Genomic DNA, 21,001 nt, shown 5'->3' on the forward strand with positions numbered 1-21,001 from the left:
GAATTGCAAAACCCCATTTTTGGGCCAAAATTGGAATACGTATTCCTATTTTACTTCGTATTCCAATTTCGTTTTGGTGCATCCAAATGAGAAATTCAAAATTTTTGAAATTTACAAATGCCTATTCTGCTTGTATTCCGCTCGCAAACGGGCCCTTTAAGGTCTTCTTAAAATTGATGTTCACATTGGACACTCTACTCTTCCTTGCGAATTTAAGGTCTTAAAATTGATTTTCATTTAAGGCCCCGTTTGGTTGCTGGAATATGAGTGGAATAGGAAAACGAAATTAGAATATGTTTTATATTTGCTGTTTGGTAAGCTCAATCGAAATTGGGAATAAGAAGACATATTCCAATTTTGCCCCTAAAATGAGCATATGTCTATGCCAAAAAATATCTGTTATTGGAATAGGCCATTTCCATTCCCATTCCGATTTTCCATTAAGTAATATTTTTAATTTTTTTAAAAATTAAAAAAAAAAAAAAAAAATTTGGAATTTTTTTTTTAAATTTTTTTTTTTGAATTTTTTTTTTTTGAATTTTTTGTTTTTACTTTTACTTTTTGAATTTTTTTTGTTAAATTTTTTTTTAAAATTTTTTATAACATTTTTTTAAATTATATCTATTTGTTTAAAAAAATGAAAATGAAAATGAATTAACTAAAAAATAATAAATTAAAATTTTTTTTAAGAAAAATGTTTTTAAAAATACAAAACTTAACTTTATTTCTATTCTATTTTTGTACAACCAAACAATAGATTAACATATTCCCAGTCGAATTCCAAGTGCACCAAACATGATTAGAATTGCCTATTTCTATTCCCATTCCTCATTTCCATTCCCATTCCATTTTTCTATTCTAATTTTCTATTCCTATGCCGCAACCAAACGCGGCCTTATCTTTCCTTCTCATGGGAAAACATTTTTTTATTGTTTTCTCATTAATACACATATTTCTTTTCATTATTTGAAAAGAACAATTTCATCATAGCACAAAAAATCACTCTAGACCGTACAACAACTAGTTATTAGTCTTTTACTATAACAAATATTAATTGATCTACCTAGATTTTTCCACATAAAATTTTATTTTTTCAAATTTATAAAATATAACAATTTTTTTGTTTGATTTATGTAGTTTAATAGCAAATCCATATAGATTATGAATATAAAATCATTAAAAATTTCTTCAAAAACTTATTATGTTTAGAAAGTTTAGAAATTGTAGGTTTGATATAGAGTTTAACTCTTAAAAATCAAGTTAAAAGTTGCTGTTTTAATTTTATTATTATTTTGATTCTTTAAAAAATAATTTATGAATGAAAAGCCTAATCGATAACCATCTTACCTTCAAAATATTGTATATGGGAGGGGTATCTATGTTAAATAAAGTGGCTATAATTTCATAAAATGATTTATTCAAAATCTTCCTTCATAAGTGATGAAAATTTTCACGAGAGATAGCAATCCATTCTTGATTCATACTTAGCTCGTTCTTCTCTATCTAATAACTACAATGACTTAGTGATATATTCCTTATAATTTAATTGTATTATGCTATTGACCTAAATACGGCCATGCGGCCGTCAAATAATCCGATTGAAAGTTTTTGTTTGTGCGTTTTGTGGATATAAAAAAAATAAAATCCAAAATTTTGGAGTATTTAACTTTACCGTTTTTAAAAATAAAATATTGAGATAATGACACGTTTTCTCTCCGTAATGGTGCCTCTACCACTGCAATTTTATTCATCACCATTAGCCCTAAATCACCGGGTTGGACAGTTTTCCTCTTCACTCCCACTGGTCTCGCCAACACCGAGTTTACTTTTTTCCTTAAATAAGATGTAAAACCATCTGGTGAATCTGAGGAACTTCTGAAAGCAGGAAGGGATGCCAATCCTCTGCATTAGCACCCATTATTAATTTTTTTCGGCCAAATCAAAATATGTCCTTCAGAAGGGTTTTATCCAAAGCAGCATTTTCTCAGATGGTATGTCAATGTTTGCAAGGAATGATTTCATGAATTACATTGGGGTTGTCGCACTGCGAGCACTCCTTAGTTTGGGTGCTTTCCAGAAACCCGCCTGGTAGTAGATTTTCACCGTCAGAGGCAACTCAGAGATTTTAACACCGTTTGAGATTGGTTCTCGTCCTTTCTTCGGATGAATTGGGAATGGCTTAATGGATAGAAGGGATTTGGGTGTTAGATTTGGAGACAGCGAAAATATTTCCTGGGGTTTTCTTCAGCATCTGTGCCTCAACTGTGAAAGGCATGTCCTTTTCTCTGCCCCTGTTTCCAATTTTGATTTTTTTCTTATTCACTTCTATTCTGCCATTATCCATAAAATTGGAGAATGCTTGTAAATGTGCTTATCCGCTGCCTGGGAGAAATAGACAATAAAGTTCTTTTATTTTCCCTTTTATTAGAGTAATGGAGTCTGTCGTATCAGCTACACTGCAAAAATATTTTGCAAGTAGTTTTTCATCAAATCCCAGGAGGAGATCCCCTCTCGTTGAAGTCTGGAGATTTTCTCTGCCATATTGTGAAATCATATTCACTGCCAAACTTGATGACCATGGTTTTGCCTTCCTTGTCAATTTGGAATTACTGACAAGTACATGATATGTAGAATGCTAATATAATTTATTTTTGCGCTAAATTACAAAGGAATTGTATCACGGAGGAGGCGAGATTTTTGGCACCTATGAAAAGCTTTAAGGATTATATATTCAGTCTATAATATGTTCATTTTATATTAGTTTTAATTGTTGTCTCCAATAATTTTGCCATCCTAAAACAGTGGCCTCATGTCTCTCTGTTCTAGAAAGTTAGAAATTAGTAAAAAATTCTTTTTCCTGAACCTTGCCCACTTCCGGAGCTCTTGTTTTGCTAAAGGCTGTTTGTATGTTACCAGTGATTAACTGAAAAAATTGGACACTTTTTTGATGAGTTTGGTGAAGCAATTTTTTAGTGCTCATGAGAATCATGTTTTTGGTAAGATAACATTCCAGATTGCCAAAAATTTAAGATTATCCACCATATTTTCTCACTTTGCATACATTTTGATAAGCTTATTATGAAGAATTGTGCATACATTACATGTAAATTGAATCTTGCTGAGGAATGGGCCCATTTGTGTACATACTTTCGATACACCTTATTAAAAATTGTTGGTGCCAAGTGATGCCATTTTTTTATTTTCCAAATCACGAACATGTCTGTAAGCTAACACATCAACTCAAACAACAAGTTTCATAACTTCTCCACAATTTCTGTTCACATCACTTGAAAAGCTAGTGCATGGGTCAGTAGAAATAATCTGTTTTTAATATTTAGTAGGTTTTCAAACAACCAAAACTTGCCTGCTTGTGAAAGCCTTCTACAGTGTCAAACATGTAGTGTGGATAATCCTGAAATGGTTTCGTGTATTTATTCATCATCTTCCTAATGACAAGGATGGGGTCAAACAATTTAGTGCAACCATATATATTATTGTGCTTGTTGCACAATAATGCTGTAAAGGTTCCAAACTAACATCCTCAGCAGTTCCTTCAAAACCGTTGATTTTGCACACTAACCTTTCAATTTATTGGAATTAGTTTGATATTTAACCTTTTTGTATCACCAACGAAAGTTGTAAGAGAACATATACTTATGTGAATTTGATGATCGGTAACAACTGACAAAAAGGTTTAAAAAATTAAAATTGTCCCATAGAACGTCTGAGTGATGTCGTTTTATTTCACCGATGGGCCATCCTATATGAACTTTCTTGTTAACTCTAAAGTTCTAGTTGTCCAAAATTTTGGTGGTACAAAAATAAAATAAATATAATTCTTTCAACTTTTCTTAAATTCTTTGTAATTAATGAAACAATAAGACAACAATCTACAAACTGTGGAATCTCAAATGCAATTAATTTATCTACTCACATAAACATCCAAATCTACACAGAAAATCTACCCTTTCAAGCTTGAAGGCTCACGATATTTATACAGTAAGATGAATCTTCCAGATCCACAAAATATGGAACAGTCTTCCTAAAATATAAAAGCTAATAACTATTTGAAATCTTAGCAGAATGTTAATTAAGATAAAAACCTGTTCACAGAAACTTTAGTATTTAAAATTTGAATATCTGCTGGAGATTTTATTGCTTGAATCAGACTCTCTGGGTATAAAGTTTTATGACCTCCTGGTCATAAGTCTGCAATCTGATTCTCAAGGAACACAAAAAGACTTGTTTGTGGACTCTTGTCCATGATTTTTCTAGCTACTTTTACTGGTTGTATCTTGTGTCACATTTTCAAATTGTAAGTGCATTAACTGCAACTTATTTTCTTCCTAGATGCCAAACTTTCTTATTTCATTGCCCACTTGCCTTACTACGTTCAACAACTTCAATTTTGGTGTTGAACCTTTTCATTAACTTTTTCCTCTTTACCTCTTGATATGCTATAGCTCTCCTTAATCTTCCTGGTTTCCATACTTTTCTTTGCAATATTCCACTCATCTAGTAGGTGTATTCTGTTGAGATCAATTATATTGTGTTGTTGATTGTCTTCTTCATTCAGTATGCTTCCTTTCAGGCAGATTCTTCAGTGGCCGACTTAACTTGCCAATCTCAATATCTAGCATGGCTCTATGCTGATCCATGCCTTTGACACTTTTCCATTGGAGCTCTTCTTAAATTTAAAACTTGTATGGCCTCCATTGCCATTTTACTTTTTAACTTCCATTCTTTTTTCACTAGACATTTTTTTGAAAATGTTGAAGGCACCTTGTTGCTTCCTCCATGTTTGTTATATTAAAAGTGAACTTTTATCTTCCAAACTTGTTGAAAACTGATGTTGAAGTCACCGTCAAGCACTGCAGTCATCATCAAAACACCGCCAATTCTCCAGTTCATTGAAGTTTTAATAAGCATGATTGTTACATGCAATAGTCTGTTTCAATTTGCATGAGTTTAATAAGTCTAGTTTAGATTAGTTAAAGACTTTTGTTCCCACCGTAACTTTTTAGTGTCAGCATGTAATAAGAGCAGTTCATACATTATGTAAACTGCTGTTTTAAGTGGTGGAGTTAGCATAGGTTTTTATTTATTATGGATATACAGTTTTTTAGATACACTGCAAAATAGAATGAGCGCAGCCTGCAAGAATGTAATCAGAGTGGCTGATCAACAAAGTTTTATAGTGTCTATTGTTAATTCTGTAACTTATAATCCTACTGATCTGATAACAGATCAGTCTGATCTGTTCTTACATGACATAGATTGATCCAAAATCTTTACATTATTCTCTTAGGGATTTCGGCGTCTATTGTTAGAATTAGTTTGGATTTAACTAAACTCATTTTGTGCTAAGTTATATATAAACTTATTGTTTCTTTGAAAAGTCGCCGACTTCTAGGATGAGTTAAAGAATGTTTTGGAAGGGACATGTCCCTAGGTCTCTCTATTTATAATGGGTATAGTTGAAGTCTAAGAGAAAACAAGAACACAAAATAGTCTGCTCCTTAGTCAATACTGCCCATGTACAACTTGCAGAAGAAAAGACAGTTTTCAGAATTATATTTCTAATTTAATTCAAGACAATTCGTTGAAGTTATTCACAGCAAGCAACAAGGAGAGGAAGAAGGTCGCATCTAATTTTTGATTCAGTCATATAATTTGCAGAAACTTCATATGGTATCAGAGCTTTGGTTATCGAACCTAGGCTCTATAAAATTCAGTAATCAGACTTTTTATATATCTAGCATCTGTCGCCTATTTTCAATGGCATACACAATCAGACCTGAGGACAGGTTTGATGGTAAAAAACACTTTGATGCTTGGAAATTCAGAATCATGATGATTCTTGAAGAAAATGATGTAAAACAATTTGTTGATAGAGCATCTGAACAACCTAGTATTGAACCTCATAAAACTATATGGAGTAAAGGAAATAGAAAAGCCATTCAGATCATATTATATGGAGTAAAGAATGATATTGTACCTATGCTAACAAAACATTAGACAACATTTGACATGATGAATGCATCACTAAATGCATATGAGGTCAACAATGCAACTAGAGTTCTCGCACTGAAAAGGCAACTAAATCACATACAAATAAAGAAAGGAGGATCAATGAATTCTTACTTCCTAAGGGTTGCTGGCATTAGAGATGAACTATTAAGTATAGGAACCATTATTAGTGACACGGAACTAACATTGATGGCTATAGATGGATTATCAGATTCGTGGAAAACTTTTGCACAAGGAATAAGTGCCAGAGGTAGACTTCCTAACGTCAACTAACTTAAGGGGGGTTGTCTTCAAGAAGAATCCAAAAAATTAAAAAAAGGAGGGAAACTGAAAACAGAAGATGCAGAACTTCATGTTCTTAATACAAACTCCTATAAGGGCAAGATGAAGCATTTCAAGAAGAAAAAGGGAAATCAAAAGAATGGAAAACCCAAGAAAGATTTATCCAAAATAAAGTGTTTCAAATGTGAAAAGTTTGGACACTACAAATCTAATTGTCCTGAGAATTCTAAACAACAAGCGAACTGTACAAATGTTACTAGGGAAGAAGATAACTATGATCTTGAGAATCGTGTATTGTATTCGTCACTATCAAATGAAATCTCAAGTAAAGCATGGGTAATTGATAGTGGATCTTCTAGACATATAACAGGATACAAAGAAGCACTAGACTCTATATCTGAAAAGGTTAATGGGGAAGCCACCATTGGGGATAATTCAACACATTCTATTGAAGGAATTGGAAATTGCAGCTTGAAACTAAAATTGGGAAATTCTCTTCTTCTCAAAGGTGTACTCTACGTACCAGGAATAAAAAGAAATCTAATCTTAGTTACGACACTTGAAGATGATGGGCATAATGTTGTATTTGTGGATGATAAAGTAATAACTTGGGCAAAGAACTCCTCAATTAAGAAAGTGAAGTTGATTGGTCAGAGAAAATGATATTTGTATGAATTAAATTCAGAATCTAGTTGACCTATTCAAGCCTTAATTCATGAAGCTGTAGACATAAATGAAATATGGCATAGAAGATTAGGACATCTAAATTTCAAAACCTTATCAACTATGGAGAAGATGGTTACTAGTTTACCTAAACTAAATAAAGACCACTGAAGCATATGCAAAGGGTGTGCACTGGGTAAGAACACCAAAAGTCCATTTCATGATAGCACTAGAAAAACAAATAATGTTTTGGAATTAATTAATTCAGATTTATGTAGACCTATGTCTGTTCCTTCTTTTGGAGGATTTTGGTATTATATTTTGTTCATAGATGATTTCTCTAGGAAAACATGGATTTACTTCTTAAAGTGCAAAGAATTAGAAGAAATCCTAAAGAGATTTAAAGAATTCAAAACATTAACTAAAAACTTATCAAGACATAAAATTAAAACTCTTAGAATGATAATGGAGGAGAATGCATCTCAGATTTGTTTAAAAAGTTTTGTAAAGAAACAGGAATTAGGAGGGGGTACACCGTTCCTTATAATTCAGAACAAATTGGGTAGTAGAAAGAAAGAATAGAACAATTATAGAAGCTGCTAGCGCTATGATATTTGATCAAAATATAGAATATAATCTTTGGGCAGAAGCCTCTTGTATTGTTGTCTATATTCAAAACATAAGCCCTCACTCTTACCTTGGAGATAAAACTCCTAAAGAAGTCTTTACTAAGGGTAAACCTAATATAAGTCATCTTAAGATTTTTAGGTACCTCATATATATCCATGTTCTAAAAGAAAAGAGCACTAAGTTAGAACCCTTCGGGAGGAAAGGTATTTTTGTAGGCTATAGTGAAACTTCCAAAGCATATAGGATTTTCATACCTTGACAAAAAAATATTGAACTTAGTAGGGATGTAATTTTTGAAGAAGATCTAGCATTCAAAAGGGCCCTAAATTCTGAAGAACCTTCTCCTTTACCTAGTTCTGGAAGAATACCAAGTTTGAGTCTCAGAGGGAGAACATAGAAGAAATTGAAGATGAAATTCAAAATCTAAATCTTGGAGAAACTCAAAATTGAAAGAAAAGACCACTTTGGGCCATTAAAACAATTGAGGAAGCACAAGGCTTTGCTGCACCTTCTAGAACAGTCAAAGAAAGGAAAAGACCTAAAAGATTTTCTAGTTATACAACAAAAATAAATGATTTGTCCAAAACAAAACCAACCAATTCTTCAGATGCTATTAAACATACAATTTGGGAAGAAGCTATGACAGAAGAATACCAATCTATTATAAAGAATGATGTTTGGGAAATTGTTCAAGACCTAAAGGAAAATCTGTTGTTTCTTCCAAGTGGATATTTAAAAATAAAGCATGCTGCTGATTGTAGCATTGAGTAATATAAAGCTAGATTTGTAGCCAGAGGATTCTCTCAGAAAGAAGGGATTGATTATGAAGAAACCTTTGCTCCTGTTGCCAGATATACCTTTGTAAGAGCAGTCCTAGCAATTGCAACATCAAAGGGATGGAAAGTACATTAGATGGATGTAAAAACAGCATTCTTAAATGGAAAGATTACAGAAGAAGTATATTTGGAGCAATCTGAAGGATTTGAAACTCATGATCCTAATGTTTTGTTTGTAGGCTCAAGAAAGCTCTCCATGGGCTTAAATAAGCTCCAAGGGCTTAGTATGAAAGAATTGATAAGTATCTCATCGGCTTAGGATTTTCCAAGAATGAAGCCAATCTAAATTTATATTATAAAAGAGATAAAGACGATATGGTAATTCTGATACTATATGTTGATGAGTTACTAATAGTAGGTGATGACCATCTCATAGAGAAATGCAAGAAAGATCTAATTAGAAAATTCGAGATGAAAGACTTGGGACTCCCTCATTACTTCCTAAGACTAGAAGTACGACAGAATTCTAACAGTATCATACTTAATCAAGGGAAGTATACATTAGATATTTTGAAGAGATTTGGAATGTGGAATCACAAGTCTGTGTCTTCTCCAATGGATACTAATCTACATAAACTTAAAGAAGTAGCAGTAGAATCACCTTCCATAGATTCTACTCTCTACAGACAGATGATTGAGTCCCTTATGTACTTAGTAAATACAAGAGCTAATATTTGCTATGCTGTTAATGCCTTAAGCCAGTTTATGTGTGAGCCAAAGGAGATTCACCTAGTTGTAGTCAAACACGTTATGAGATACTTACAAGGCACTCTTAATTTTGGGCTCAAAGATGAGAGTTGATTTAGATTTGCATGGATTCACCGACTCAGATTGGGGTGGAAGTGTTAAAGATAGAAAAAGTACTTCAGGATGCTGTTTTAGATTAGGATCAACAATGATATCTTGGATATGTAAAAAGCAGTCTTCAGTAGCTCAAAGCTCTAAGCCGAATACATTGTAGTAGCAATGGCCGCTCAAGAAGCAATTTGGCTAAGAAAGTTACTTGTGGGATTATTTGGGCAAGCTATGAATCCTACAATTATTCATTGTGATAATCAGAGTTCCATCAAACTTTCGGTGAATCTAATTTTTCATGACAGGTCCAAGCATATTGAAATTCCTTACCATTATGTAAGAGATATGGTAGACAGGAATATTGCAAAATTAGAATACATTTGCACTACAGATTAGACAGCAGACATACTCACCAAACCTCTATCTAGAGTGAAGATAGACCACTTCAGGAGAAGACTTGGTATGGTTGAAGTGTAAGAGCACACAAGAACACAAAATAGTCTGCTTCTTAGTCAATACTGCCCATATACAACTTGCAGAAGAAAAGACAGTTTTCAGAATTATATTTCTAATTTTATTCAAGACAATAATTTGAAGTTATTCACAGCAAGCAACAAGGAGAGGAAGAAGGTCGAATCTAATCTCTGATTCAGTCATAGAATTTGCAGAAACTTTACATTTGTGAGTATAATTTGTACGAAATATGTGTATTTTTCTGTTTTCTTTGTTCTGCCCTGGTTGTTCCCCTGTTTTAGATTCTACACGTTCTCACTTTTTGCTGTGTCTTGACATGAACAAAATGTATCGCAGTAAAGATTATATCTTCAAAAATCACCATCAATCTTGAGAATGTGTGCTTCTTTCCTTTTCTTGATGTCTACAAATATGTGGTCGAATGTCCCTCCACATGCATTTGTCTCTCTTTGAACCTATAATTCCTCTTTTATAATCTGCTGATGACATCTACTTCTTTCTTCTTTTTCATGCTCCTTGTTTGTAACCTCCTTGGAGTCCTTAATCTTTGAATTGACTATCCACTCCTCTAACATCTTCAATTCTATGTTCATATGTACATTTCCAGGGTTGTAACTCCCGACTTTACATGCTGGAATCTTCTCTTTATTTCTTTGATCCTTCTTTTTGCTATTTTCATAAGCCAACATGTCCTTGTTCACTGCTACAATAGGTTCTCGCAACTGTTCTCCAATAATTGTATTTGTCAATTGTGTATGTTTTCCACTTTGATTACCATCACAAGGCAATTCCGCCTCTCCTACTCTAGCAACAAGGTTCTGACTCTTTTCATCATCCATACTTGACTGTTTTCAATGATTGTCCATCATCTTCTATGCCTCTATGCATACACAATTTATTAGTTTTTAAAACGCAAGGTTCTCTAGCCCCATTTAATATCTCTATTGGCTGTTGATCTGAACTTTCCAAACGATCTGTGAAAATTTCATGAAGCCTTTCATCACCATTATCATCATCATCTCCGAGGAATGATCTATGCTTTGGTTCACAATACTTAACTTATTCCTCCCAAACTCAATTTCTCCGATTCCTCCCTTCAACTGAGCACTCAACATGTGTCTCAGCTTCTTCCTTAACTTTCATACAAATAATTTCTTAATAGGCCATATAGCTTGTTTCTTTATTCTTCATCCATATCTCTGATCTCTCTCACTTTCTTCTAGTAGCATCATCATTAGACTGAGTTATTCATTCATCCCAACAATTTCTCTGTCAAATTCAATTTTACTCATCCTTCTCATTTTTATGGTATTCTCTTTTCCATTTTCCTCCATTCTATTGTGGCTTTTGCTCGTACCCTTGTCGTGACTATTATTAGTCATGTTCACTCTTTCTTTGTGAACTTCCCTTCACCTATGAGCTGCACTAAGCCTTTATACCAGCACACCCGTTTCAGCTTGCCACAAGTACCTCACCATGCTTGTCTCCTCTGAGCTGCCTTTTTGGTAACACTGGTTCTCTCATTTAGAGCTTGTGAGCTTCTTCTGCTCCTCTAGGCTTCTGCAATCTATACACTTTAAAGAGCTTCATCTGCTCTTTCCTTGGACAACTCTACCCACATCTGTAATTCTGGTGCTATCTTAACAACATTGACCCAACCTTACCTGGATGTTTTTATTCTCTCAATTATGCAACCTCTTCTAGAAGGATTACCACAACTGCCTTTCTCTTTCTGCTGTTACCTGCATTAAAAAACATCCTTTATTCAATGGTTAAAACTTCAAAGGCAAGAAACACTTCCAAGTTCTCTGATTTGCAATGCAGTGATACTCATTCTGTCACCAATCTTCTCAAGTTGCTTTCCAGTTGTTGTTAACAACTCTTATACAGTGACTGGACTTTGGCTGCATGCTTCTACAATCTCCGCTTTCCAAATTTCTCCTCCCTCAACTTTTGGCTACAGGAAAATTGGAGTTTCCATAACTACTAATAGAAAACAGATTTGTATTTAGATCCTTTAATCCTTCTCCCTTTTTATTTAATTTAAACAAATTTGCATTTCCAGATGTTTTTCATCAACACACACTCACATGCTCAAAATTCTATAAAGCTAGACTATGAGTTCAATAATAGATTTTTAAAACCTTGCCAAGTATTTAAACCTGATCATTAAGTTCATCAAAATAAGAGGTTAACTACAAGAATAAATAGAACTATATCTTACCTTCCATAATCTTAAGTTTAAATCTCTGCTACCAGATCTACATAAATGATGGAGAAATCACATAATGACTAATGGAACATCAAAGTGCTACCAGAATCATCTTTAACATTTCCTGATCTGAACTGCTATTTTATGTTGCTACCAGACCTCTCTTCCTTAAATCACTTGATTGTCCAATCACTAATGTTACTTCTATGACTATCAATGGTCCAATATTTACAATATTAAATATCAAATTGACTATTTAAACCTCCTCTCTATTCTTGCACTGGAATGCTTTCCCTTTACCATCAATCTCTGAGTTCTATAGTTGAGTCTGCAACTTTAAAGAGCAGTGGCATAAGTTGGCTCTAATATGTTTGACCTTAAACCGACATTCGTGATTTATACAGCCAACATAGAATACTATCATAGCCATTGGTTGAATTTATGAATGGACAGTCATTCTTGCACTCAACGTCAACGTCCAGCATCTAAATCAATCTTCAATTGTTGCAGAACCAACTGGTTACACTTTTTATACCACTTCTTTACAATATTAAAACTGCGAGCTGCAATCTTGTGGCAAGTTCCCAAACAATGATCATAGAAATCAGTTAGATATTTTGTTGCTCCTCAAAGATGCGTCTCTTTGATGCTCCACCCTCAATTTCTCCTTGACCATGAGATATAAATCTCATTCAACTTGTCTACAGAGCACATATTCATTATTGATTTCCTTTAAGCCTGAACTGTGACCATTCACACACCTAATAAGTTAACACTTAAATAGTACAAGAAATTAAACTTTTTTAAATTCAATAATTCTCCCACTACACTGTCAGGTGTCTCGGCAGTTCCAATTACATCCAATCGATTCTTAGAAATCAACTGTTCCATGAAACAACAAAATAAAATCCAATTTAAATTTCTACACAGCCAGATCTTTGAACAGTCCTTCGACAAATGGAGTTTTAACTATTTGTATCTCTTTCCATCATTGTTTAACCACACCTTGGTCGTGATCATCTCATGAGTATAAATGATCAATGATTTCAACCCAGAAGTTCAATGTAATCATTGAGTCTGCACTTCTCCAATTGCAGTTGGGAAAACTCTCCTAAAATCTACTTTATATTCACGAGTCTTTAACCCATGATCATTTGATGACCTCTTTCACCCTGTTTTTTTGGCTGGCGATTTACTTTGGATATTGATTCTCTTCTGTTGGCAGAAAAGATCAAGAGCTATGCTCTTTTTTTCAGCTTGCCAATATAAATTAGCAATCCCCCTTTTCATCTGTGGATTTTGTGCTAGCTTCTTTGGTGCCTCCCTTGGCAAGGGCTTGAAACAAATTCTGTGACCTTCTTTAGAATGAGCGCTTATCTCTGAACTCTTTAACTTTAGTGGTCGATAATCTTCAAAATACTGACCTATTTTCTAGCTGCAAACATAGATGCACATTTCTTTTATTCGAAACACTATCTGCTAACAAAGTTTATAATCTCCTTGAAGAGTCTGCTCCGTACTTTTGTCTTTTCCCAAATAAGTTGCTGCGACCTTTTTTCTTTTTATGAAAGGCAGCCTTGACAAATGCTTTTCAGAAATGTTGTGATTCTTTCCCTCAGACTCGATGGTTTTCTAACAACTTTGGGTTCTTTGTATTGGCTTATGCAAATGCTATGATTGGGGAAGCTTTCCTCCAACTGTTGCAGAAATTTTAGACTGGTTATTCATGAAAATCTACAACCGACATACATTCTTTTGGCAGTGACATGAACATCACTTTCAGACAGACAATCTACAGCATATGAAATAATGAGAAAGGGGGCTTCCTAAAAAATAGAACTGCAACTACCTTGCTATATTTTGGGAATATTTTAAAGCTAGTCGTCTCATGAATTATGTGGTCTAGTTCAACTTAAGAAGCTAAGCTCCAAATTTTTTGAAATTAAGCCGTTTCATGAAAACAATAACTTGTCTTTTATATTTTATTCATAGTTCAAAAATTAATCTCTTTCAGCTGATGTGGCAATTTCTAGTCTCACCTTCTTTTCACCCATCAGGGACTCCTATCTTTGAGGAGAAGCTTCCAAATAATCCCTTGACAAAATATAATTTTGTTCCTGAGACAACCTTCTTTCTTAAAATTAGAGCTTACACCCCCCTTATGAGACCTCTACCTAAGACAACAATCTACAAACTGTAGAAACTCAAACACAATTAATTTATCTACTCGCATATACATTCAAAGCTACATAGAAAATAAATAAATAGTACTATACATCTTATCTACCCTTACAAGCTCGAAGGCTTACAATATTTATATACAGAGACGAAACTTCCAGATCCACAAAATATGGAACAGACTTCTTAAAATATAAAAACTACCAACTATTTGAAATCTTAACAAAATGCTAATTAAGATAGAAATCTGTTCATGGAAGCTTTAGTTTCTAAAATTTCAATATCTGCTGGAGATTTTGTTGCTCCTGGATCAATAATGGAAAAACGTTCACCTCATAAAACTAATATAATTTCTCCCACTCAAATATACTCTATGGATGTTTTTGACTGAGATGAAACTGTAGTCTAAATAAACCTTGTTTAAACAATTTTCATTTTCCCCCTTTTTTGTCTTGATTACAAGTCTTACATCTCAAGTCTTTTCACCGGCAGTTACATGGAGAAGAATCCAGGGATTTTATTTAAGCAATTTGTCGCAGAGAGCTCTGTATTCAGAGATATGTATCCTATGTGATTAGGGTTTGTTTGTATGTAAATAATTTTTTGCTTAATAGTTTGCTATATTGAAAGACGATTTCCGAGAGATGGTTCAGTCATGTGTTGAACATAAGGGTTGATGTGCAATAGGAAATTGTGAATGTTTTTCCATTAAGGGTTTTGGCTGCCATCTTGGTAATATTGTTTGCAAGAAGACTGATGATAAGATAACCAAGAAGTTTGTTTCTGTTCTGTAACTTTTTGATCTCATATATATTAGTTTACAAGGAAGGTTTGTGGATTTCCTTGATTCAATTTTGGGAAAAAGGTAACTTGAGCATTTAAAAGGTAGATACTTTCTTAAGAACTGTGATGGTGGGGTTTTTTCCCGCTGTACTCTATGATGGGAGGTTTTCTAGTGTTTAACTTATTTTAGTGATAGGGTTTCAGAATGACTTGGAATGTTTGAAGATCAGGTAATATTTCTTTTGGAGGAATAACTATATAATTAATTTATTATTTAGATGAAGTTTGAGATTCAACGTGCATGTCAATTTTAGAAACAGATATCACGCTCGTGAATTATAGTTGGATATTGCCAACAATTACAACATTCTTTAGGAGGGGAGTCCATGTATTGAGTTACTTTAATACTAATGTGACCAAATGCTCATTTGGCCCTTCGTGGCAGGTTGTTGATCAACTGTATGTTCTTGTCTTCTTTGCACAAAGATTGTTTTATTTTGTGTTGCTTATGTTTTTTTATGAACTAGGAGCGTTATGGCCAACTTTATTTTTGGGTTGCGTATGTTTTTTTTATGAACTAGGAGTGTTATGGCCGACATTATGTACTCCGTAAATTTTACAATAAAATTATACAGTTAATGATTTCTTTTTGTTAGCAATATCTGAAATATATTCAAATATTTTTAATCATCTCCATGAAATAAATTTACCATTTCCCTCTGTGAACAGGGTGAATGGGCTAACAGAAGTCTCTGAATCTATTTTTGTGCTTCTATTACGTAATGACCCGGTTGAGATTCGGGCTTATAACTTCTATATGTAGAGGAATGAGATTAAGTTTAGACTTCCATGTCCAGTAATTTTAAACTCTCTATCTTGTAACCTATATAGCTGAAAATCCAAAAATTGTGGACTTCTAACTGCATTTCCAGTTGTTTGGACAGTTTCTGGACTCATTGTTATTATTATTATTAGTCCCTGCCTTATCTATAAGGCAGTGAACTAATGTTCCCCGTTCCTCCCTTTTAATTAATTTGATTATTCTATGTCTAAAGTTGTGAAAATCTTTATTTTTAAAATGTTTTTCTGAAAATGTTTAAACTAAAAAAATAAAAGGAATTATGTTTTGTTTCCAGAACTCTCCAAAAACTTCTACAGGTAGATTCCATCTCGAGGGCACTGAAACCGAGTCTGCCAATATGGTGGGAAGAGCAGTAAATGACACAGACGATTGTTTTCATGAATGACTGCGAGCGGAAAAACACTGAAGCCTAGCTTCAGGCGTGCCCTGCTTCTCCACTGTGTATTCGCACACCAGAAAAAAAAACCTCATCTTCGTGTGAAGGGCTGAGCAAATGAAGTGTTGTCCCAGATTTTGTCAGAGGTCAGTTCGTTTAGGCAATCAGTCATCTTCATGCTTTTGCCTCAAGTTCGTTTGCAAAGGTCTGTATGGCATGGTTTCTAATCTGTCCAACTATGAATAGATTCAATTGCCTGAACAGCAAAACAAGACGGAATGACTGTTGAGTCTTCTAGCCGAGGAACGAAACAGTCTTGTAGTTCTCTTCAGGCTAGCAGGGGTTGTTCACAACTTCTTGTTACCTTCACCTTCGATCGACATGCAAAGCCAAGCTACTGCAGGCTACTGCGAATCTGATCTCTCAGCTCCGTTGTGGAATTACGGCATCACAGTCGCTGTCTTCTGAAAAGAAAACTCCCCGCCGAATATACATATTATTCCCCAATTTTCTGCTCAAAATATAGGTGGCCGGATTCAATGAATGAAGAAGTTAAAAAAAACAATAAATATTTTGTGGTTTCATGCGTCATTTGATTGCTTTGTCACAGCCAATACAAAATGGGCCATAATGAGCTGCAATGCGTAGGAAGGCAATCAAATGGAAATAATAAAAGTCTTTAGTATTTTCCATCTAAGTAAAGATTGACATATATTGAACCAAAAACATGTCTCTAGCGGAATGAAGTTGAACACAAATAGTTCAACACAAATAGCTATGTGAGGTTTGTTAGTCGAGGACCATTCCTAAAGTGAAAATCTAACATTGCTATTTGACTCATAGTTATGAATACCGATAGGCATTTTGCAATGGCAGAATGGGAGAGTGGGATGGTGCGAGAGTGTTAATGTTAACTTTTATTCTTCTAGGTTAAATTTGACAACTATTTACATGTCAAAAATTTAAATCTTATTATAAATATAATATATTTTTAAAAATAATTTAATAAATACCACATAAAATATCTATTTAAATTATAATATTTGGAGATATAGATCATCCATTTTTTAAGAAAAAAAATAAAAAAATTCAAGTTAATAAAAAATTAAATAAATGGAGATAAAGGGAATATGAATAATTTTAGATGTAAATTAAATTATAATTATTTTGTAGTGGATATCTATCGACATTTCTTTAGATAGATTTATTTAAGATATCTATACTAGTTTGTAAACAAATATTATATCCATTAATTAAATTCATAAGATAAACCATTTGCTTACTTTAGCAAATCTTAATTTCATTCAAAGAGAGACTATTAAATGCTCATCTGATCACTTAACTACAATATTAGACTAGACATTACAAATTATACGAGATGTAAATGACTGACTTAAAAATGACATGGCCAATTATAATGTTAGGATGCCTTGTTGAATCACAAGAGTAAGTAATTTAATATAATAACTTAATTGTTTTCTTACCTAACTTCATTATTTAATTAGATTAGATAAAATATTATTAATACAATAATAAACTTTATTAAAAATATCATTAATAAAATACTTGATAAGTTCTAATTAGCTAATTCTATTACAATAAACTCATAAATTTACTAATTAGTAATTAAATTTATTATATAAACCTCAACTTAAATATAATTGTGAACTTAACTATATATAAACAAAAATCCTATCTATCTATAACCTTAAATTGTAAACTACTTAGCATATTTCAAAAGTAAACTAGAGCTAAATAAAAAATAAAGAATCTTGAATTAAAGAAAGAATATAATCTAAATATAACTTTATTTAATATAAGGATCATTCCTTTCTAACTTCTAAAGACCATTCAAGTTAATAACGCTTGTGAGTGGAATTGAGAATAAAAGCTAGTGCAAGTTGCTAAGCGGAAGCTCACAAAGGTCAAGGTTTATTCATTTCCTCTTTCCTTCTTATATTGTTCATAAGAGCATTTTTTTGGTGCACCAACATTTGTTGGGAAATAGATTGCTTGCAAACTTGTCAGGTGGTTCAAAGACCTCCACAACTGCTCCCAAAGTAGCGAGTCAGGCTTGCTCAAACTTAGAATCTTTTTCAATGTTATATCAGTTTATCTTGATCCTTATTGTATATTTGTTCTCACTATTGAGTGACCTTTGATAGAAAAGTTCTGTAGATTTTTGTATCAATATTTTTGCTTTACCACACCGTCGCTACATGTGGATGTGTTGGCATGAGCAAATTTGGAAATTGGGTTTGGGGGTAATATTTGTTTTCAATGATTTTAATGATGTTCATTTTCAGATATTGTAGTTTGCTTGCAACAAAATTGTAGAAATGTGTTGTTTAAATTTGCTTCTTTCCTTGATATATCTTCCTCTCCTTAGTCTATATAGGACTTATCACCCGCCAAGTTCATGTATGTTATAGATCATGCAATAGATCGAAGACCCACTTTGGTATTAATAGTTGTTTTGTCTAATCTTCAAAACAAGAGTTCTACTTATTTTGTACCTCAAAACAACTATCAAACAAATCATCCTATTTTGCTATCAACAGTCTTCTCTATGTGGCAACTTATTATAAGAATCATAAAAATAAATAATGCAAACAATTTCTTCTCTTTCTAATCCTACCTGCTACTTGAACAAAAGGCAGGGACTCAAGTTCATACACATCTCTTGTTTTGTATGAAGACTTCACTAACCCAATTATGGTATGCAAAAGACAAAGGTTTCCTTTAATAAATTGGTAAAAAGAATGTTTTGGAAACCACTGAAATTCGGAACAAAAAGTGGAGAACGATGTTCTTGCTAACCACATTATGATGTTATTTAAGACATATATATGTAAGTTATGACATGTCTGACATAGTGCAAGGCATGGGAATCCCTAGAGGAGATGTCTGAACCCCCAACAAACAACCACAGAGGGGAAACACAACAACAAATAATAGTAATGCAAGATCTGATACCAAATCACTTCTTTATTCATAAAATAATTAATTACATGCAATAGGCCTGATTGTAAGGCCTTTTGGATTAGGGCCAAATACAAACAACAATTACAAAATCAGTTCTACAAGATCCCACAAGATCTAACTTACAACACAATCTTAGCTAGTCCAGATCCACAACTGGATAAGAACACAAAGAACAATCCACACTTGTACCCTCAGGTCCACCAAGCAATCCTTTGGTTCTCAAGTCACAACATTGGCTCTTCAAAATTCACATCTGTGTTTCATCACCTTCTCCAAGCTGGATGACCACAATGCCCCTACTCATATTCTCTCTAAAGACTCTATAAAACCCCCTACTTATACCCAACTAAGCCACAAGTTGGCCCAATTCATTACAAACTAAATTGAATCCTTTACATTAAATATATGTTGAGCCACAAGTTAGCTACAACACAAATTAAATACCCATACATAAATTAAATGCCAAAAGTTGACTCACAGACAACTCGACACCAACAGGAACCAAGACCAAACTGAGTCTTAACAAGACCAAGTCTAACACTAGTAAATTCCTAAGCATCGTCGAGCTCGCAGTGCAAACTGAGCACCACAGGCCATGTCAAACTCCAAGACCATGCTGAGTTCCATAGACCATGCTTAGCCCCAGAGACCATGCCGAGCTCTAAGGCCATGTCAAGCTCCATAGTGTATGCTGAGCTCCTAGAGAATGCCAAGTTCTCAGGCATAAACTATGTCCAATAGTGACCGAGCACCACTTCTTTGGTGACCGAGTCCCCAACTAGAAACCAAAATTCCTCCAACATGCAAAATTGCAAGAAAGCCTAGGATGCTCCTACATTAGATAGCCCAAGTTCGAAAAGATGTTCTAGTAGTTGGAAGAACATCTTCTGGGATTCAACACATAAATCCCAAACTAGTTCTTCACATACACATCCTCTTGAGTCTTCAACTTGTACACTCATTCTCTTGTTCTTCTTCTGCTTCTTCACATCCATCTTAGGTGTGCTATAGATTTGCTTTCCACACTGATCTCCAACCTTCTCAGAATCTGCCAACTCAACTCGGCTACCAATACTTAGGTTCCTCCTACAGAGCTCTTCATTCTGTAAAGGAATCAAGGAAAACTTCCTGCCACCTTTCTCAACAGTAAACACATTCTTGACACAATCATGCACAACCCTACAATCATATGACCAAGTTCTACCAAGCAACACATGAAAATTATTCATGTCCACAATATCGCACAACACTTGATCCTTATATTGCCCAATCTGAAAATCAACAAACATTGCTCCCTCACTTCCAAAACATGCTTACCTTGCGACTAGCCAATCCTATAAGGATAAGGATGTCTCACTCTCTTCAAATCAGGTTTCTGAACCATCTCCTTACCAACAAGGTTAGTAGTACTACCACCATCCACAATCACTTTGCAGGGTTTACCACTAGACTTACAACAAGTCCTCAACAAACTAGTCCTCTAACAAGAATCCAATGTCCTCTGACCAACCAGTACTCGCCAAACTAGCAATCTCTCTCCTTGCTCACGCTGACGGTCCTAGACTGCAATCTCATTCACAATAGTAGCTGTCCTACCATGTGGACATTCACAAGATCTATGCCCTTCTTTACCACATTTGAAACAATTACCTTTGAACTCACCTCTATCTATCCTCCTTTTCTGATTAGTAGGTTTTGGTTCACTTTCTGCACTTGGTTTAGCTTGTGCCAAGCTATCCTGCTTCTCCTTCCCTCTAGCATTACCTTGACTTTTCCTCTTTAACTTATCTTTTGCCTTCAGGGCATACTGATAAGCATCCTTGACTGCAGAAATATTCAACATACCAACCTCATCCTGAATATTGAATCTCAAACCATTAATGTACCAAGCTACC

General features: G+C 34.0%; 1 long non-coding RNA gene across 1 annotated transcript; it reads left to right on the forward strand.

Moving 5' to 3' along the window:
* Nucleotides 1-1,679: 1,679 nt before the first annotated feature.
* LOC149558053 (uncharacterized) lies at nucleotides 1,680-16,823 on the forward strand. Its single transcript, XR_016364967.1, has 2 exons — nucleotides 1,680-2,271; nucleotides 16,020-16,823. It is a non-coding gene; the product is annotated as an uncharacterized LOC149558053 (long non-coding RNA).
* The last annotated feature ends 4,178 nt before the right edge of the window (nucleotides 16,824-21,001 follow it).

This window comes from Cupressus sempervirens, chromosome 5 (assembly GCF_028749045.1).
Source record: "Cupressus sempervirens isolate cs-2001-9-10 chromosome 5, ASM2874904v1, whole genome shotgun sequence".
In the NCBI taxonomy this organism is placed as follows: Eukaryota; Viridiplantae; Streptophyta; class Pinopsida; order Cupressales; family Cupressaceae; genus Cupressus; species Cupressus sempervirens.